This window comes from Prionailurus viverrinus, chromosome E3 (genome assembly GCF_022837055.1).
Source record: "Prionailurus viverrinus isolate Anna chromosome E3, UM_Priviv_1.0, whole genome shotgun sequence".
Classification (NCBI taxonomy): domain Eukaryota; kingdom Metazoa; phylum Chordata; class Mammalia; order Carnivora; family Felidae; genus Prionailurus; species Prionailurus viverrinus.
The window spans coordinates 24,003,318-24,017,199 of record NC_062576.1 but is presented as its reverse complement, the minus strand read 5'-3'; positions in this window follow the sequence as shown (position 1 = coordinate 24,017,199).

Genomic DNA, 13,882 nt, shown 5'->3' with positions numbered 1-13,882 from the left:
GAGTAATTTACTTTATAGAGCTATTCACAAAGGTATGCCAGCATATCTTTATATGTATCTTTATACATACCTATCCATATCTATATTTGTATGTGCATCTGTATCTGTGTGTATGTGCAACTGTATGTATCTGTGTGTGCATCTGTATCTGTCTGAGTGTAGATACAGATGTGGGTATTTAGTACAGCCCTTTTCAATAGTGAAACATGGGGAAGCAACCTAAGTGTCCATCAACAGATACCGTGCAGGTGTTAATGAGGGGGAGGTGGAATCCGTATGCACTGCTGTGGAAAGATCGCTGTATCATTATCTAAAGAAAGCAAGGCTTACATTAATTAAACAATGAGTCCCCAGCTTGCTTCTAACTTACTCTCTGTTCTGAGGTCGTAAGAAATAAAGAGGAAAAAGCAAAGACTTGACTCTCGTTCCCATCATTTATGAGCTATATAATTTTGGCCAAGTTACACAACTTCTTTGAACCTTTGAACCTTTATGTCTAAAATGGAAGCCATCAGAGCCACGTCATAGAATTCTTATGCTGTTTGAAAGGTTAAAATGTATTAAAACTCAGTATGTGTTAATTTCCATCTCCCAAAAGGTAAAAATGAAGGTGACCTAAATGAAGGTCTGTATATAAAGTAAGACTAGATCAGTTTTTTTTATATTTTTATTTTTTTTATCAATCTTAGTTTTGTCCTGTAAACTCTGACTAACTTTGCTAGAATTGGCCTTTTTTCTTGGAGTCTGAGTTTCAGGGAGGCTGCAGCCTGGGGGTGGTGAGGGCGGGGGCAGGAATGAGAAGTTGGAGAATATCACGTGCACTATTCCTAAAATCCACCAAGCCCACCTTTGCCTAATTCAGTCCTGATTCATTTATTTTTCTCTCTCAGTCTGAGTTCTCGCTTGATGCCTTTAAAACTGAGATTTAGCTAAAGCTGTATTTCAAAGCCAACAAATGCTTACCTGAGTTTGGAAGGTAACCAAAAGGGGACTCAATATTAAAAAGTAGGAACAGTCTTGATTTCTACAAATAAATTTGCTCATGTCCTGCGTGCCAACTACCAAGAAGGTAGTTGAAGGCTCTGTGAGCCCGATGTGGCCTGAGGAACTGAGTTTGCAACCTTGATGTTAGCTTCTTCACAGACAGTAATGGGGGAGAATGAAAGGAGAGGGGGTGTGTCTGTTGGGTTCTGTTCAGAAAAGAGATGGTGCATTCAAACTGGTACAGTTTGAGAAGGCTTTATTAAGAAAAAAACCTGATTGAGGGGTGCTTGGGCGGCTCAGTCAGTTAAGCGTCTGACTTCGGCTCAGGTCATGATCACAGAGTTCATGACTTCAAGCCCTGTGTCAGGCTCTGTGCTGACATCTCAGAGCCTGGAGCCTGCTTCAGATTCTGTGTCTCTCTCTCTCTCTGTGCCTCCCCTCTCTCTGCCCCTCCCCTGCTCACCTCTGTCTGGGTCTCTTTCTCTCTCTCTCTCTCCCAAAAATAAACAAACACTAACACTTGCTGGTGGGAGAGGAGGGAGAGCTGCCTAGGGTGAGGCTTTTCCAGAGGTAGAGAGGTACCTTCCGCTGAGGGACAGAGCCAGACTGAGCTTATCTGTCAGAGAGGGAGCTAGAGGAATAAATGTCCTGCCTTTCTGCCCTCCCACTCCTTGTGCCTCCCCTGGACCAAACCACCCGGGAGCAGAGGACTTGGAAACTCATAGATCTAATGCATCCAGCTCATTCTTTAGGAGCAGGGTAGAGGGGAGTGGAGACGGGTGATCTGGAGGGACAGATGGGGTCATCTGGCATAGGGGATGGAAGCAACAGACATTTGGAGATTTCTTTGTTTTAATGTTTATTTCTTTTGGAGGGAGGAGTGCATGAGCAGGGAGGGGCAGAGAGAGAGGGAGAGAGAGAATCCCAAGCAGGTTCCACGCTCGAGGGGCGTGATGCAGATCTTGATCCCATGGCCACGCAATCACAACCTGAGCTGATTAAGAGTCAGACACTCAACCTACTGAGCCATGCAGACACCCCGACGTCTGAGGATTTCTAAGGCTTCTTTGGGTCAGGCTTCTGTTGGGTCCTGTCCAAACTCACAGAGTTGCTTTCCACACAGTCAACTCACTAGCCCTTCCCACATTTTAACTAAGGAGGAAGAGAGCCTGGGAAGAACTGGAGGCAGCCCAGTGCCCCGCTGCAAGGGGACTTGGCTGGGCGGGCAGTTCAGGCCCCTGGAGAGGGTCCGTCCTCTGCTAAAGGGACAGAGAATCGGGAGTGCAGGAGGCTTGCTGGCAGCTCCACAAAGACAGGGAGCTGACTCTGCTCTGTTCTTTGATGCATCCCAAGCACCTCCGGCGAGCGCCTGGTGGACACAGATGCTCCACGAATCCCTGCCGCATGAATGAGATGTGTGGGCAAAGTGCAGCAGTCAGCCTGCGTTCTCCGAGTGAGACCATCTGGCCGTGCTTCTCGGCACCTCGGCCGCCTGGGACTATTGAGGTGTCCTGGTCTTTTTAGGAACTGCTCTTGGCGGCACCCCAACATCAGAAGGGTCTGAGTGGGCGGAACCACGTCCCAGTGTCATTCTGGGGCTTCCTGGTTCAGAGAACAAAACCAGAAGCCTCTTCCCCAGCTGCCTCCTTCTCACCAGCTGGAAATAACTCTGAGAATGAGTGGCTTGTGTTTCTGCATATTTCTCACTTGGCAAATGAACAAGCAGTTGGATTAGAGGATTAGGCACTAAATGAATGGCTAATGGCTTCTGTGAGGACATGACGCAGGTGGCAGGGAACATGCTGAACTGGAGGCTTTACTGAGGCAGGTCTCAGTCCTGAAGACGTCCTGAGAAGGGGCAGGAGGTCCATCTATTTCTCCTTCTCAAGGTCCAGCTTGGCTGATATGTTAGCCTCTGTCCCGTGGATTGCTAAATCAAAACAAAGGGCCGGAGGCTTGTTCGCATTTCGTCAACTAATATCTACTGAACACTGGCCCACTCCAGGAAGCCACGGTGCTGAATAACACGGGCACTTTGCCTCCCCTCACCTAGCTTACAGTTGAGAGTATGTATCAGAAGCACGAGGAATTTGTTCTCATGCAGGCTCTGGGGCCACATGCCTGGATGTTCTGACCTAGTAGGTCCAGAGTGGGGACCAGGAAGCTGCATTTTGAAAAACAAGCATCCAAAGGGATTCTCATGCAGTTGGTTCCAGCCATATGTTGAGAACCAACTGGTCTACCAAGAACCTCACACATTGAGACAAAGGTCCCCAGTCAGTTAGCACCCTGCTTCCCCAGACTGGAAATGCTGCCTCGCCTTAAGGACATTAGGTTCTCAAGGAGGCAGAAAAGGAGAAAAATCTCACATTGTCGAAATTATTCTTGAAAGTGCTTAGGAAGATGCCACATTGGAGGCTGTTACACCATCTTTTTTAGAAAGACCGGCCCAGACGGTTTTCCTCTGCTATGGGGAGACCTCTGTTTCTTCAGGGGGCATCTTGAGGGTTCTGCTGGTCAAAAAGTACAAATCTTTAAGTTAAAAAAATTTTTTAATGTTTATTTATTATATAGAGAGAGAGAGAGTGCAGGGGAAGGGCAGAGTGAGAGGGAGACACAGAACACAAAGCAGGCTCCAGGTTCTGAGCTGTCAGCATAGAGCCCGATGCGGGGCTTCAACTCACAAACTGGAAGCTCATGACCTGAGTCGAAGTCAGATGCTTAACCGACTGAACCACCCAGGAGCCCCGAAAGTACAAATCTTTAAATACTCCACATGGCGTGATATGCTCTTTATAAGAGGCACACGAGTAGCAGATTCAAGTCCCCCTTTCAGGCTTGCTCTGGGGTGTGCACTTAATGAAGTGGCAGGAAGAATCGCCTGTACTATTTAAGATTAGTATTTCTTTTTGTTAATTTTTTTTTTGAATTCAAGGAGTTAGATTTGCAGAAATTAAATGTGTATGTGATACCAGGTCCATTGCACTAGACAGACCATGAAAGGTGCCTGCCACCTGCACCTCCCCATCTCGAGAAAGCTCAGAGCACTTCCAAGCCCACCACTACCATTTGAGGAATTCTTCATGATTAGGCCCCTATACTTCGCGCCATATGACCCACAGATTATTGTACCCACATCATGCACTGCACAACCTTTCGTGCTGCTATTTACACAGACTACAGTGTGAATTGCACCCTGGAGTTGTGGAGTACACGACCTGCACAACCTGATGTGAAAGTACTAATTGTACCCAAAGGCAGTCGGGCAACTTCAAGAATCTGCACCAGGCCTTTGATTGGGTGGGTGGGGAGTACACTTATTTTATTGTTTTCAAATAATACAGCTGTGAAAACCCAGACAAATGAAACACTCCAGAGAATACGAGTATCCGGATTTCCAATTACATTGAACACACATTCTTCACCCACATGAGTGCCAATTTGTATTATTCTGAGTTCCACTGAAATTGGCCCAAGCCCCTGGGGTGTTTCTTGCCTAGTTTCACTTGTTACCCTGGGATAATTGGTTTAAAACTGATTACTGGGTCACTAATTATGGGGCCTATTGACAGTGTATTTCAGCTTAGGGAAGCAATTAAAAAGTTCACCCTAATTAATCAGGGGTAATTAACAGGTCTTAAATTTTGTCAAGAGATTAATTATCAAGAAATCCAGAACAAATCAATGTGCATTCCGGTAGGGTGAGAGAGGACTCAGTCATTGGAGCTGGAGGTTATTTGGCCCATTTATTCATTCATGTATTCATTCAAACACAGATGTTTACTGAGCAGCTACGTGGTGCTGAGCACGGAGCCCGGGGACGCCAGTGGCTTTACCGAAGTAGCTTCCCATTGGACAGGGTGGTCAGGCATGCGACCAGGCACTTTTTCAGATGGCTGCAGAGAGCCTCTCTGAAGGCCCAAAAACAGTCATCCATATTCCTAGCTAATTGTTCTGAGTGCTTACTATGTGCCACGTGCAGTACTAAGAGCTTATGTGGTTTATTTCATTAAGTGTTTACAGTGACCCTATTATGTAAATACCATTGGTCATTTAACAGGTAAGGAAACTGAGGCCCAGGTAGATTAAAAAACTTGCCCGAGGGCACCCAGGACTATGCTTAGGTGCACCTCTCCATGTGAGTGTTCTGAGAAGAGAGCAGGTTCACTGAGTGTGCCTTCCAACGGGAGCTACTAGGGAGCTATTACAGCATAATGTAGTGAGGTTCAAGGGCTCTGGAGCCAGGCTGCCTGGGTCAAATCCTATTGCCACTGACTAACCATATGAGTGCGGGCAAGTTTCCCCCCACCGCTCTGTGACCCCATTCTCCCCTTCTGTAAAATGGGCGTGTCATAGTACCTACCTCCCGGTACTGTTTTAAGAGGATTCATGTAAAACATTTTAAATAGTTCCTGGCACATGGTAAGTGCTCGCTGCCAGCCGTTGATATTATTACCTTCTTACAGAACCAGCAGTTCGTTGCTTTAGCTCTTATGTCACCAGCTTGTATTATTCTGTGGGGTTTTAGGAATGAATTTCTATTTTGTTTGGGAGTGTGCTATGGACGGAATTGTGTCCCAAGTGTATATGTTGAAGCCCTGCCCCCACCCCTCTGCCAATGTGATGGTGTTTGGAGGTGGGGCTTTGGGGAGGCGATTAGGTTTAGATGACATCCTGAGAATGGGATTAGGGCCCTTACAAGAAGAGAAGGAAGAAGAGACAGCTTGCATTCTCCCCCACCCCCTCCCTGCCCCTCTCCCTGATGTGAGAACACAGTGACACAGTGGCTGTCTGTGAGCCGGGAAGGGGGCTCTCCCCAGAACCCGACCACGCTGGCTCCCTGATCTCAGATTTCCAGCCTCCAGAACTGTGAGAGATGTCTGTTGTTTAAAGCCACCCAGTCTGTGGTATTTTGTTATGGCAGCCCAAGCTGACTAATACGGTGTTTACTAATTTTCTAGAATTGATTGATTGGGGCCACTTGGGAGGTTAAGTGCTGTGTAGCGAGTGTCAGTCCCGAGTTTCTGATACAAAAATGCCCCACTGCCTATAACACAACATTGATAGCAAGGAGGATGACAGCCCTAGAGAGTGGGGGGTCCCATAATAAATTCTACAGTTGCATCTTTCCTGGGATCTGCATCTGATCTTTTCATAGATAAAGTTAGTGATGGGCGCATCAGGCTATGCCCAATGCAGTGGTGATGTCCAGGGACCTGTAGGGGTGAGAAATTGACGCCCAGATGGTTGCAGTGAGGAAATGTGGGCTACAAAACAGAGCTCAGCTGTCACCCTGTGCTTGCCTTAGTCACTACAAAAATAAGAATGTGTTTCCTTCTATGTCTCACTGCTAGCCACAGGAAGCCATTAGGTATGGTGGTCAGGAGTGTGGAAGCTGGAGTCAGAGGGCCTGGGTTCAAATCCTGTCCCTGGCACTAACTAGCCAGCTGACTTTGGGTAAATTACTTAATTTCCCTGATTTGGCGTTCTCCCCTACTGAATGGGGACCACAGTAGGTTGTCATGATGATTCAGTGATGTCGTGTGTGTGAAGTGACCGACCCAGTGCGTGAGCATAGTGAGCACCCCCAAATGGTCTAACTCCATGCACCACTTGCCAAGATGAGGAGAATGTTCAGTTTGTTCCCAGGGTTGCTTTCCCAACATATGCCCAAAGGCCCTTAAGGTCCTCTTCCTGCTGTTCTCTGCCTTATGCACCAGGGAAAGGTAGAAAAAAATGCTTATGAGCACAGAAGGTCAATAAGCGTGGACTGACCTTAAATTCTGTAGTCTCTGAACCTTTGCTCTGATACTGTAATGGAACAGTTCCCCAGCTTCTCCTTCCTCTCTGTGTAGGTGTTTTATATGAATATGGTTACTAGATTGAATTTAAGCATTGTTGTAGGCTGAGCTTTGGTAGGACATAAAAGTCCTTCCTTTCTGTAGAAGCAGGGGGTCTAGTTATAAGATTCTCTGGTGCTATAAGCTCAGGAAAGAGGGTGTCTTGCCAACCAGAACAAGAAACTGGGAAAGAGCTGTGAGGGTCACTCTGGGTTGGGCTCATGCTCTCTTGTTATGCACAGTGAGAATGCCTAGCAGGAAGCTCCTTGGTGGGGCAAGGGATGTACCAAAGGGAGAGTCCAAATTGTACCAGCCTTTGGGGGCTAGAGCATTGTCAAGACAGCATGTACAATGGGACAAGGCTTCAGAATTCTGGAAGCAAGATCAGTGTGGCAGGATGATAAACTTTGCTTGGTTAGCTTCTGTGTTTGCTTCTCTTTTGTTCTGTCTTAGCCTTTATCAATTTGAATATCCTAGCTGCTTTAGCTCTGCTGTATACAGGATAGGATGGAAATATTCATGTTGAAGGAAAGCTTTAAAGGGAAACATGTTTCTTTTGACTGGAGGTGAAATGCATTAATTCATGCTTCCTTCCTTCCATCCACCCACCCACCCATCCATCTATCCAGCCAGCCAGCCAGCCATCCACCCACCCATCCATCTATTCATCCATCTATCCATCCATCCATCCATCCATCCATCCATTCATCCATCCACCCATCCATCCATTTATTAACCTATTCATCCTTACTTTCTTCCACCCATTTATCCATCCTTTTATATATCCCTCCATCCAGCAAATACTTACTTAGCACCCTCTGTGTGCCAGACACTGTTCTAGGCATTGGAGATACAGTAATGAATGAGTCAGAGAATTGCCTTCAAGAAGCTTACTTCCTAGTGGCAAAAGGTAAGTACCAAACAAAGTAAAATATATAGTATATCAGTTGCTGTTACGTGCTCTGGACACCGTGAATCAGGAAGGAGAAAAGGGAGTGCTTTTGAAAGGGAAAAGTGAGCAATTTGAAAGGGAAACTAGGAAGACAAAACCAGGGCTGCAGGTCCCAGCCATCCTTCTTCACAAAGAGACTTTCAAGAAAATATGACAGCACCTTAAAACCTCCCAAGGCTTACTGCATTGTGGTGATTGAGGCAACTCAATGGCAGGCAGCTGCCCACTCCTGGAGTCATGTAGAGCATGCACATATCCTTGAAGAGGGTGTCCCTTATCTCTGCCTGTGTAGCGTCAGCTCTCCTTAATCCTGGTATTTCCCTTGGGGAGCCACCCTTCCCCCTTTCTCATGTTCCTTGGTTTAGGGGCTGATCTCCCTCAAACTCCATAGTGAACATGTGACCCAGGTCTGGCCAATCAGCTTATCTTTCCTGGTGACATTGATGGGTTCAGACACAAACACCTGAAGATGTGGATCTAATGAGAGCCATGCCCTGGACTTTGCCTGGTGCCATTGAGGAAGAGGCGCCCTCTTTCTGGATGGCTATAAGGATATAAGGTAATGAGATATAATTTAAAAGTCTACAAGACCAGTGGCCACCTTTGCCTTCTGAAGAAGACTCTGCCTGAGTATGAATTCAATACAGAAGAGACCTGAGAGATAGAGATTAGGTCATTGGGTCTCTGGATCCAGTAGAGCCTGACCCACTAACCACTAGATCACCAGCTTTGTGAGTGAAGCCCTTCTTCAAAAAATGAATTTAGTCATTTTGATTTGGGACTCTGTCACATGAAACCCAAGAACCCTGATTAACATGTGCTCAGTGAATATTTATTGAATGGATAAAAACATCAGAACTTTCTGGAAGGAACTTTAAGAAACCTAAATCCCACCCACTTTGTTTCTAGAAGTTCAACATGACACCCAATGTGACATGTGCTGGCTCTCCTTACGTTTGCAGCTTTAAAAAGGAATTTGATGTATGTGCAGAGTCATAGAGCATAGGAAGTAAGACATGCCTTCTAAGTATGTTTAGATACTGATGTTAGTATGTTGCAAAAGTAATACATGTTCACTCTAGAGAATACAGAAAAACACTAAGAAGAAAACAAAAATTATGGAACTATTCATAAGTAAATAACCTGGCATACTAGTTGTTTCCCTTTGCATTTGCATGTTTGAAATAAAATACTCTTGCAATTTGTTTATTTTCATTAAAAATATGTTTTGACTATTTCCCCATGCCAACAATTATTCTCCAATAACAACATATTTGACCACAGTCTGGAAAGAATTTAAAGTTACAGAAAAGTACAAAGAACAACATAATAGACACCTACACTCCCAACATGTACAATTAACAACTGTCAATATTTTGTTATATTTGCTCTCATTTTTTTTAAAGAAAAAACATTATGTATGTGGCCAACTTCTCCCAACAGCGAGCCCTTATTTATTTTCACCATGGTGAAAAGCACTATGAAGAATATCATTATTGAACTATAACTTTGTATACATCCATCATCCTCTCAGGGTAGAGTCTTAGAAATAGTGAAACTGCTCGATCAATGAGTCTATTTATATTTCTGCCTCCTGTAAATGGTAATGCCTCTGTCCTCACATCCCAGCAAACACATAATTCCCATTATTTTTAACAATTACACTGGAGAAAAGTGGCATTTGGTTATTGTCTTAATTTGTGTTTCTTTGATTCCTACTGATGTGATCTGGGTTTTTTATGTGTATCAGTGTGTAATTTTTCTATTGTGAGTGACATCTTCAGGTCCTGTGTCCTTTACTCTGTTGGGGTATTCATCTTTACTTTTTAAATTGAAGAACCTGTTTCAATATTAAGGGTATTTTCATATTTAGCAGAGATATTTGGCTATGTACCCTCTGCCCTTCAGTTTTATTTATGGTGGTTTTTGATGTAGGTAAGTTCTTTTTCTTTCTGTAATAAAAATTGTCAAACTTTTCCTTTATGTTTTCTGCCTTTTGTTATGATTAGAAAATCTTTCCTCATTTCAAATTCCAAAATTATTCACCCAGAATGTTTTCAAGTGGCTTTATGGTTTTTCTTTTATATAAAACTTTAAAAACCACCTAGAATTAATTTTGGGGTATGATGTGAGGTAGGGATATTATGCATTTTTCTAAATGATTATCACATGTCTTATTTTTATTTTTTAATTAATTTTTTAATGTTTATTTTCAAGAGACAGAGAGAGAGAGGGAGAGAGTGCCTGAGTGGGGTAGGGGCAGAGAGCAAGGGACACACAGAATCTGAAGCAGGCTCCAGGCTCTGAGCTGTCAGCACAGAGCCTGACCTGGGGCTCGAACTCATGAACCGCAAGATCATGACCTGAGCCGAAGTTGGACACTTAACCAACTGAGCCACCCAGGTGCCCCTATCACATGTCTTAACATCATTTATTGAATAAACTCTCTACGGAAAAGTTCCCATTTGACCACATGTTATATCGCCTTTTGTATGTTTATATCAATTTCTGGAAATTGTATTCAGTTGCATTCATTTCTATGTCTTAGCTCCATTACAGCTCCATTAGTATTTTAATTATTGTATCCTTTAAAAAATTTATTTATCTTTAATTTTTTAATTAAATTTTTTAACGTTTATTTATTTTCGAGAGACAGAGACAGAATGCAAGCAGGGGTGGGACAGAGACAGAGAGAGACACACAGAATCCAAAGCAGGATCCAGACTCTGTGCTGACAGCTCTTGGAAAGAGACATGGGGCTTGAACTCACAAGCCGTGAGATCATGGCCTAAACCAAAGTTGGACGCTTAACTGACTGAGCCACCCAGGTGCCCCAGTTCTTTTAAAATTTTAAATTATGATATCTTTATAATATAGTTTCCTATATACTCTAACAAGTGTCCCTTCTTCACTGCATATGGCGACAACATTCTTTGCAACTAGACTGTTGCCTACCTCTCTAGTTTCATTTACATTATTTTCTCCCTTGTCTGTTTTTCAGGTACATTGTTTTTTCTTTCAGCCTCTCGAATTCAACACATGTCTCTCTGTCTCAGGACCTTTGCAAATGCTATTTCCTCTGCCTGGAATGTTCTCTTTGCATTCCTGACCTCTCCTCTCACCTCTCATCCACATACTCGAACTCGCTGAACAGGTCTCTGCCCAAGTGTTGCTGTCTCTGGGGAGGTTTCCTGAACTAAGTTAAAATGTTTGATACATACTTTCAAAACTTTGGTACCCACTAGATGCGGAGCCAGGAAGTGAGGGACTCACTTCTGCCTCTTTCCTCCGCGTTCTGTTGGAAAGAGACTGGCCCGAAAGTCTTGGCGAGCTGGCTAGATGGGGTACAGTCAGATTCTGTATATGTGGTGTGCTGCTTTCCCTTAAAACCGAGCCCAGACTTTTTGAAAATTCTGCTCTGTTTTCCTTAGCCTATGCTAGGGCTGGCATTTAAAAGGAAAAGCAGCAAGAGCCAGAATCAGAGGGGCTCGGACGGAAAGGGAAATCTAGGAGGATACCTCCAAGGGCTCTTGATCAGACATCCTTCTTAACCAGGGATCGTCCTCCTCATATTAAATCACAGAGATTCAGAGTTCCACGCTACTGAATAATCACAATATAATGACAGCAGTAATGCCACCCTTTACTGAGCATTTACTTTGTAACACTGCACCCTGTATTCGCTTGCCTTATCTCACTAATCCTCATATCAGCTGTAGGAGGAGGAATTATCATTTCTCTCTGTTGAGGAGACTGAGGTGCACGGAGGTTAAGTAATTTGCCCAGGATCCCACTTGTAATTAGTGACAGAGCTGGGCTTTGAAGCAGGGCTGTCTGATGACAGAAGTAACCAGGCCGAAGCAGCCCGCACCTTGCTTTTTGGATGTTGCCACTTCCCCCCACCTCTCTGAGGGGCCAGAACCTCCAGCCCGAGCCCAGGTTCCTCAGCAGCTCTTGGAGACCCAGCCTCTGCTGCTGTTCCATTTGCCCATCCCCCACGGTGCCTTCCCCTCCCGCCAGCCCCCCACTCCCCCCACTGCTCAGGTCCCAGCATGCCTCGGGCTGCGGCCGGCCTGAGTTATGACATAACTCTGCCTGAAAATTCCCCTGTAAAGGGAAAGGGGCCAATCAAATGTGAGTTATTCTTATTGTAAGCTCCCCAAAGCCAGGGACCTTGTATGATTTATCTTGGTATAACCCACAGCACTGGGAACAGGGCCTGGCACATAGCACACAATAAATGTTTATGGAATTGACTGGAGTTTTCCAAGAGATAAGGGACCAAGCACACACACACAATTGTCCACACACAAGTACACAGAAACTATACCTACACAACCTCCAGACACACATGCCCACTCTCTCTACCCGCACAGACATGCTCCCTAACACACGCACACGCGCGCGCGCGCGCACACACACACACACACACACACACACAAGATTTTTGTTTCTGCAAATGGGAATGTGTGTCTGTGATTTTTGGTTCCCTACAACATGTTACATGTATAACCCCATCGCTCATTTTAATTACATTAGTGTGGGCTCTGTTTGGCCTTAGGCTATTTTTGAGACCAAATTGGAAAATTTAAAAACAGCCATCTTTCTTCCCCGAGAAACTTCCTATCAGCGATTGCCGTGGGGTTGGGGAATGGGGACACGGGGTGGGGGTGGGGGTGGGGGACTGACTTTTCACAGGAGTCCCTTTTGTTCTGTTCACATTATTTTTAACCCTGTGCATGCGTTATCTTTTCAAAGCATAAAAAATGGAGACCTTTAGAAAATAGCCACCTTGCTTCAAAAACAACCGCTGACTTACATCAAAGCTTTTATAACTGGGTTAGTTAGAGATTAAAGTGGAGACCCATTCTGGACAGGTTCACAGGCCCCCAGGGACACGCTGTCCCAAGGGGGCAGGCAGCCAGCAAGTGGATGACAGCCCTCTGGGGCCTGGGCTCAGGCCGCCATCCTCCTGGATGAGCCTGGAGGAATGCTTCCTCTGAAGTGCCTTCCCAGAAGCCCCTCAGTGCAGACCCTGCATGTTCGTTCGCTTATTCTCTTTGCTGGGTCAGTGACAGATCCGCAAGGATTAGGTGAGGTAAGCTCTGAAATCTACTCAGTAAGATGAAAATCTGTCCCTTCATTCTCAGGCTCAAGTGGAAATGATTAAATCTGAGGAGTTGGGCTCAGGGGGCAGGGGCGGGGGGCGGGCTGCATCCTTTCCCGTGACTCGAGATCACTGGCCTCTGATCCCTGGACTCTCAGGCAGCTAGCTGTTTGGAGCCTTGGAGTCAAACCCAGGGAGGACTGGGGCCTCCGAGGTGGCCTGAGTCCTTAAAACCAGCTAATGAGAGAGCCGGGGCTTTCTTCTGAGTCCAAGATATTCCTGGAGGGATTAATTTTTATCAAATGACTTCTTAATGAGAGTCTGCTTACCTCCAAATTTGGAGACTTTAAAGCTCCTGAAATTTAAAACTAATCAGCAAGCTGGACTCCTTTGAATGTGAGGAGTTCACACAATCAGAAGCTCGAAAGAGAGGAGCATGGGTTAGTAACAGCCAGGAGCTAGCAAAGTGGAAAATATTAGCTTGAAATTCAGCAAATGGCCTTGCTTGGTGTCCCTGAGCACAGAGGTGCCAGCTTGGCGTCTGGAATTGGTGTCTGAGGGCTGGCCCTGACTTGCAGATGTGTTTTGTTTAGTCCACAACTGATTTTAAATTGGGGGAAATTTCCTGTACAGATGTGGTCGGGGGCTCCTTTGTAAAACAGCAAACTCTGGCAGCAGGCGAGGGATCTCCTTCAGCTGCATGGCGCCGGCCCCTTAGCAAAGGGCCATGAGGGCTCGTTGGCCGCAGTCCCCACCTTTCCCCGTGACCCTTTCAGCCATATGTATTATGTTATCTGCCTGGCCTTTGTGGGTATTTGAGTTAGAGTTTCCTGCCTCAGACAAACCACACTCATCCTTAGAAAGACCCACGGAATGGACCATTTTACGAATTTGGGGATCACTGGATAGACAAGTGAGGCCAAGACCACTCCACCGGGCTCAGCTGGGGGGATTCCTTCACTGTGACCCACATTGCTCATGCCGATTTAGCTGCCCTTG